This window comes from Miniopterus schreibersii (genome assembly GCF_964146895.1).
Source record: "Miniopterus schreibersii genome assembly, chromosome: 4".
Lineage (NCBI taxonomy): Eukaryota > Metazoa > Chordata > Mammalia > Chiroptera > Miniopteridae > Miniopterus > Miniopterus schreibersii.
In genome coordinates this window covers 45,817,206-45,824,936 of record NC_138105.1, presented here as the reverse complement: position 1 = coordinate 45,824,936, position 7,731 = coordinate 45,817,206, and the positions used below count along the sequence as shown (strand labels likewise).

The 7,731-nt window shown below is 41.0% G+C and overlaps 1 pseudogene across 1 annotated transcript; it reads left to right on the top strand.

Annotated features, from left to right (window-relative positions):
* The first annotated feature begins 1,248 nt into the window (after positions 1-1,248).
* LOC308556241 (large ribosomal subunit protein uL11 pseudogene) lies at positions 1,249-1,741 on the top strand (annotated as a pseudogene). Its single transcript has one exon. The product of its transcript is annotated as a large ribosomal subunit protein uL11 pseudogene (transcript).
* The last annotated feature ends 5,990 nt before the right edge of the window (positions 1,742-7,731 follow it).

The following is a 7,731-nucleotide window of genomic DNA, read 5'->3' as shown; positions in this document are numbered from 1 at the left end:
TATACCGTGACTATCATTAAGTATGTGTGAGATGGATGAATGGGTGAGCAAACACTGGGCTAAGTATTGGAAATGGCACTGGGTTTGGAGTCAAGAGAAATTGGTTGGAGTCCTAACTCTGCTACCAATTATGTGACTTGGACAAGTTACTTGAGCTCTCTGAGGCTAAGCATTTTCTCTGCGAAATAGGAAATACACAGACCAAATAGGGATGCCTATCACTTATAACTTCTCAATAAATATTTCTTTTCTCCTTCACTTAAGTCAGCACTATCCAATACTATGTCCTGCAACAATGGAAATGTTTGGTGTTGCAGTTTAAATGGCAGCCATCAGTCACATGTGGATATTGAACACTTAAAATTGGACTAATACAACTAACGCATTGACTTTTAAATTGTTATATAACTTTAACTTAAATTTAAATAACCATATGGTGCTAGTAGCATAGTGGACAGCACAAGGTATGTCCTGAGCCTCCATAGGTCTCAGAAGACCTATGGGGCAATTACATAAATAGCAAGATCTAATAGAGTTCTCAATTACTGTTCTGGGTCTTCGGCATCTAGGATTAATGAGTGCTTTCCGTTTGCTTTTGTGAATCACATATTTTAGGATTCACTGATTTGTCATTGTTTCAGTGAACTGTCCACATCTGGATGTTCCTTACTTTCTTAGAACTCGGGACAGTTCTCATAATTATAACACACATTGGATAAGAAATGACTCTGCCTCCATTTCACTCATGAGAGACAGGCACCCCCAGAGAACATTCACCACGCTGGGAGAATCACAGTGTTACAACACTACTAGACTCCCACCAACATTGTGAGCCACCAAAGGTGTCTGACTGATGAAATAAATAACTTGTGGTCACCTGGCCTTTTTTCCTAGCTTTGGTGAGCAATATTTGTAAGCCATTTTAAATGTCAATCTTTTTAATTTGGGGATTCAAGTTTAAATTTGGGGGTAGGGAAATAGGTTTTATTCAACTAAGATTTCAGACTGTTGCATTAGTTCTTAAGCAATGGTGTATTGTTAACTTGAGGGAGGAGAAAAATAGGGTGATCGTTTTTTACTGGATTCCAGAAAAATTAAGTGGAAGAACTATTTTGACACCTTACCTGGAAAGGGGACATCATTAAAAAACTCAGACGAGCTTTTTAGCTTTCAGTTCAGAGGAGGCTTAGGAGCAACTTTCTTCAGTCGTCTCAAATCCAGGTTCATCTGACACCAGCTTCCTCCGCCATGCCGCCAAAGTTCAACCCCAATGAGATCAAAGTCATATACCTGAGGTGCACCAGTGGGGAAACCAGTGCCACATCTGCCCTGGCCCCCAAGATTAGTCCCCTGAGCCTGTCTCCAAAAAAGGCTGGTGATGACATCGCCAAAGCAACCAGTGACTAGAAGGGTCTGAAGATTACACTGAAACTGACCATTCAGAACAGACAGGCCCAGATTGAGGTAGTGCCTTCTGCCTCTGCCCTGACCATCAAAGCCCTCAAAGAACCACCAAGAGACAGAAAGAAGCAAAAAACATTAAGCACATTGGAAACATCACTCTTGATGAAACTGCCAACATTGCCCAACAGATGCAACACCTATCTTTAGCCAGAGAACTCTCTAGAACCATTAAAGAGATCCTGGGGACTGCCCAGTCTGAGGGCTGCATGTTGATGGCCATCATCCTCATGACATCATAGGTGACATCAGCAGTGATGCAGTGGAATCGGCTAGTTAAGAACTACAAAGAAAAACATTTCAATTAAAGATCATTTGACAGCAACAAACTCAGATGACTTTTCTCGGTAGCTGCCATTGAACTTGTAGTCATGAGTCATTCACCCAAAACACAATAGGAGATTGCACTGTGAGTTGATTTTTAAAGCACTGGGTATGCATATTAATACCAGAGCTCATGATCGCTAGAGGAATCGAATGTGCACTGGGTACAAAACACTCAGTATTGAAACTTCAAAAAGCTGAAAGGATATCAAATATGTATTTTTAATTTGTTTGAATTAATAGTAAAATCAGGTTTCTCTGAAGCTAAAGCAAGTTCTTTTTTCCCTGTGACAGTGTGAGAAAGGACCATTAATACCCAATTGTGCCAGCTTACAGGCTCCTGCTCAACGACAGCATTACCTGCATAATTATCATTTTTGTCCTTTTTGACTCACTTATGTGTTTTTTTCTTTGTGGATGCCCAGAACTGACCTTTCAGAATGTGCCTATATACGAAATTTGTTTTCTGTCAGTCACCACACCTTGAGCCAGGAAGACAGCTCTGTTCCAAATCAGGACAAACTGAGGTGCTGGCTTTTTATAAGAAAATCCAGTTTCTTAAGCCATTGAGCCTGGTCACTGGGTTCTTGCTGACAGAAAGTCAAGGCACAGAAGAACATTACCAGGTAGCTCAGTGCACACCAACAGTTAATTATGACTCCAGTAGCGAGTGGGTCATGAGATTATGTAGTTACAGCATGATTAAACTCTCGAATCATCAATTTTATATATATATATGAAACTTTGCTGCAAATGTTGCATGAATTTCCTGGGCACAGCATTCGGTTCCACCTTATTATGCAGCACAGCTTTCAGAGATATGAGGTACCATGGCTAATCCTAATTTAATTTTACAAGAAGAAGTTAGCTCTATGGCTTGCTACAAGCCGAGCTCCATTTCTGATGTTATCCACAATTTTTAGACACGCTAGGAATACCTGAGTGAACTGTAGTACCAAAGAAAAATCCTGGATCTGGAATAAAAGTGCAGAATCTCTGAAGTTTCCCGGCACCGAATCTGTGCTGGCAACAAAGGCAGCTGGATCCCGCAGCACAATTTACATGTAGCTATTGGCATCTGTACACCCTCGGAATCTACTATTAAGAGCATCACTCCCATCTTCCAGTATCTCGCAATTCCCAGAACCACAGCATTGGCCTTTCAGGAGCGAACTCGGTGTTCAGAGGAGTCCCTCTCTATTAAAGGAAATAAATAAGTTGATGCCTTTTTAATCTGAGCAGATGCATGGAGTTTCCTGTGGGGAATTCTCACAAGGATGTTTTTACTTGAATGTTTTTCTGCAAGAGAAAAAGAAGAGCCTGGTGTCTTCCTGGATTAAAAACACAGGCTTTTCATTAACTTGTGATGAATATATATGTATCAACTCCACATCCACTTAAAGAGGTGGAAATTACCCTCTTGGTTTATTGGACCAGGCAGGGACCATCCGTCTCATCGTTCTTAACAGAGCCTCAACAACTCCATAATTGAAGAAATTCTTCCAGGACCATGGCTATTATTTAGCCTTTCTATTACCTAGGATCCACACCAGGAAAATTATGTGCAGACACAAATCAGATATTCTCCTGGGACTTATTTGCTGGATACTGCTTGGCAAGAAATCCCAAAGCACCAAAATTATGCTTGGAGAATAATAAAAAAAAAAAGACTCAAAGTGAACCATGCTGCTTTCTGCAGGAACAAAGCAATATAAAAATCAAGCCTGTGATGGGCTAGTTTCCTCCTCACTGCTATCTCTGATCAGAGGCATCTCCTTTCAGGTTGTTAGCTAGCCTTCAGGTGAAAGCTCCTCAGGCCAGCACTGCCACAGTTCCTGCTTCTGGAGGATTCTAAAATATGCCAAAGCTCACAAACAAAACCTCTTTATATAGATAGCCCAGATCTTCACATAGGGACATATTTGTGAGTGTGGGTGTGTGCACATGTGCACACGTGGGAGCTATGAATACCTCACATAACCCTGTTAAGTGGAAATAACATTAAGGTTGAAGCATCTTAAATTAAAGCTGCTATTTTGTCCATGATTTCAGAGAAACTTTACAGAATTGTCCCAGTTGCTCATCTAGAAAAGTAAAAACTCAAGAAGGGCTAAAACGAATAAAGGAGAACTTGCTATACTAGATTTTAAAATGTATTATAAAGCTGCAATAAATAAAACCATGGTGCCAGCACAAGAATAAACAGCTAGACCCTTGGAGCATAATCATGGACAAAGAAACTATCTATGGTTTCTACCTCTATATCTATATCTATAACTTATCTATATCTATTATATATAGATGATAGATAGAATAATAGATTAGATAGATAGATAGATAGATAGATAGATAGATAGATAGATAGATAGATAGATGATAGATAGATAGATAGATGGATGATAGATAGATAGATAGATAGATAGATAGATAGATAGATAGATAGATAAATAGATAATGTGTGTGTGATATAGATTATGATAACGTTGGCATTGTGTGATAGAGTAGAAAGAATATGAAATTCAGAATCAAACAAATTGAAACCTGGATTTGAATTCCAGTTCTACCACTTCCTAGTTGTGTGCTCTTGACCAAGTTAATTCTCTAACTGAATATTAATTACCTAAATCTATAGTGAGGGCGATGATATATATCTTAAAGGGTGTGAGTATTTGAGAATCAAATTATATCCTACATGTATCAACTAACATTTTTAGATACAAGTAACAGAGACAAATTATAGCTAATATGGGCAAAAGAGGAGTTTATTCATGGCTATTGTGTTGCTTAGAAAATTTCTGAGAAGGATGGAGAAGCGGATTTGCAGAAAGGAAGGACCAAGGAAGGCTGGGCAGCAGCCTGGACCACAGAAATTCATGGCACCGAAGAGCATGTGAAGACTTTCGGCCCCAACATGGAACATCTGGCTGCCACAATTAGCGCTGTCCCATTTGCTCCTGGAAAGTAGGAACTGTTGACATCACACATCAGAATGGCCTTTACTTGGTCCACCCTCTTTGGAGCAATAGATCCAGTTGTGAAATCCAAGTGGGTTTACTGACTGGCTGACCCTAGATCACATGCTCCTAACCTAAGTGCAGAAGGGACTGGGAAAATAAGTGTTTGGTATTTTTAAGTTTTATAGTTAAAGCAAGCCCTCCTTCCCAGCAAGATTCATAAGACAGAGAATTTACCAAAGGGAGGAACTTCAGATTCTGGGTCCCTAGAAGATGCACAAGTCCATCACAAAAGATATCAGAGCTCCTGACATGTAACAGGGGTTCCATAGATTGTGACTATGAATATTTTCACAAATCAGTGGAAGAAAGGAACATTAGTTATTTGGAAGGAAAAGAATCTATAGTTCATCAAAATAACTTCCAATCAGATCAAAGATTAAACGAGAAATCAATCCGTAAAAAATTATATGTCCCACTGTGCCCATCAGTGCAGCCTCCTGGTCCACCCTGAAAGGAGGGCAATCTGAGGCCTGTGGGTTTTACAACAGCATTTCCTCTAGCTCTGGGAATATGAGAGAGCGGAGAGGCTTACCCCACCTCTTAGAACCACACCCATACGCACTTAATTTTGCATTTGACCCCCAACTGGAAACCTTTCTCTTTTATTTACTGAAAATATATTAAATTAGCTTTTCATGTCCTTAACTTCTACAAGTCTTTCCTAGGGCCATTCAGCCAGCGTCACAGATGACATTACCCTGAGTGACCTAGTGGCTTAGATTCTGTTTCCCCTAAATTATAGGTCCCCGGTAGGCAAGGGCCCTGTTTGACTCATCTCCCTGTCCTACTAGGCCTGGCTGAATGATTTGAACACGGGAGGCTATCCATTGATGGTTGAAGAAGAAACCTGAGTTGCTGGTTAACTATTTTGTAACGTCTGGAAATGGATTCAGCTCTGAGCACAAATCTCTCTGTTCTCCATTTCCTTTCCTTTAGAAGTTTAGAAGGACAAGTACACTTGCATTGCCTGCTCCCTCATAACTTCACAAAACATCAAGTATTGATCACCTCGGGCTCGATGAAACAATTCATAGGTGACGGCTCTTAAGTTCTCAGATGAACAGCTTTGCAAAATGTGGACTACTCTTCCTCTGTTCCCTATAATCCTTCCTGTTCTGTTTCCACCCGCCACCCCCATATCCAGTGCTGAGAGGCTAGTCAAAGGTGAGAGAGGGTGGTTGGAGATTTTTCTTTCTTAGCTGTATTTCTCATTGGTTACAATTTTCTCCTTCGTTTACTGCTTTTCACCATTGTTAGAATAGAGATGTGATCCGAAACACTAATTTCCTCATGATTGAGGTGATTCTTGTTTTTCCTTTGGCTTTCTAAAAGATTCTGATATTACTTAGAGAGAGACTTTGAGACCCTTGGATGCAAATAATTATAAATATTTATATTACTAATGTTGCAAAAAAGGGGGGGAACTCCATTTCTTATATATACAATGTTTTCATCTTGAAATGTTAAGTGCAACAGCGCTGTTAGCCATGATATATCCTGCAATAACGCATGAATAAGGATTTGCTGTCTCTGAAAAATTCTATTTGGCTCAAGACCTGAAAAAGGCCATTTGCTACCCTGTTTGATTCATCTCTGAGAATGAAAAGAACCAAAAGTCAGCTCCCTTTAATACAAACTCTTTTTCATATTTTATTTGCTAATGTACAGCTAATTTCTAAATTAAGAACATGCTTACAAGAAGAGTTAGGAAGCTATTCACTCCAATCCATTAATAAGTCCGGTTTTGATTGAAATCTTAAATAACTTCTAATAATTCCTTCGGCTTGGCTTTTGGATTTCAAATAAGATGAAAGAATCTGCTTTCTTTCTGATTTTGAATTACAGTAGATTGGCCCACTCCAAAGATTTCAGATGAAACACTTGTGGGAATTCCTTAATTCTCACAAGGAAAATATGTGCTGACCATAGGCTCCCATCACCAAATCTTAAATGATCAAAGTATTGAACTGTATTTGTGATTAGGTCAGGGGTCAGTAAACTTTTTCTGTAAAGCTCCAGATGGTAAATATTTTAAACTTTGCGGCTATTTAAGGCAAGGCTGGGGCAGCCAGCTGGATACTGGAAGTCTGCACGTCTGGCTCTCCCGCTCCCTAGACGGGTGGGCTCTTAGGGGCCTCAACTTGGAACTAATACGTTGTCACTGGCTTTCCCGCAGGCCACTGGTGGAAGCAAGCTGCGTGCCCCAGCCCAAAGGAAAGCAGCAGGGGGGATTCTCCTCCCTCAGAGGAGCTGCCTGGCCTCACAGCAGCTCACGATAAGAGAGGATCGCGACCCGGGGTCAACAATACAAACTGAAACGTGATTCAGTGCTTACGGAGCACGAACATGTACCAGGTGCTCTTCTGGGTGCTGGGGATCTGTCATAGAACAAGACCACCGTCCCTGCTGGGGGAGCTTCCTTCTAGTGGGAGACGGAAGGGGTCTGATATTCAGGAGCTACTCCATTCTTGCTCAGGTTGCTTTGTTTCACTGGGGAATGAGGCTGTTGGCATGTTTGCTCCTAGAAGGCAGCAATCACCTGGCCTTGGCCAGTTTTATGCCCCCTAGGAACCAGCACTGGGCTTTGGGCAAGGTAAATCCTCAATAACAAGGGAGGAGAAAGGGAAGGAGGAAGGAAGGGAGAGAATGTGGCATTTTCTGTCTCTCTTTTCTGGGAATCATTGAATCTCCATCAATTCATCTACAGATTGGAGGGAGTGAAATGACAGAAATTCAGATCTCTGGATTAGCAGACGATGCAAAGCTGGGATGCAGAACAAATGACAAGTGACAGTGAAACTGGACTTGGGAGAATTTGAATCATTTGGGCGAGAGAGCCCGCAGATGGCACTTGCTGTTCAGCATAGAAAATGGGTCATTGCTCCGAGACCAATTACTGCACAGCCTGGGAGACCTGGGAGAGCAGCAG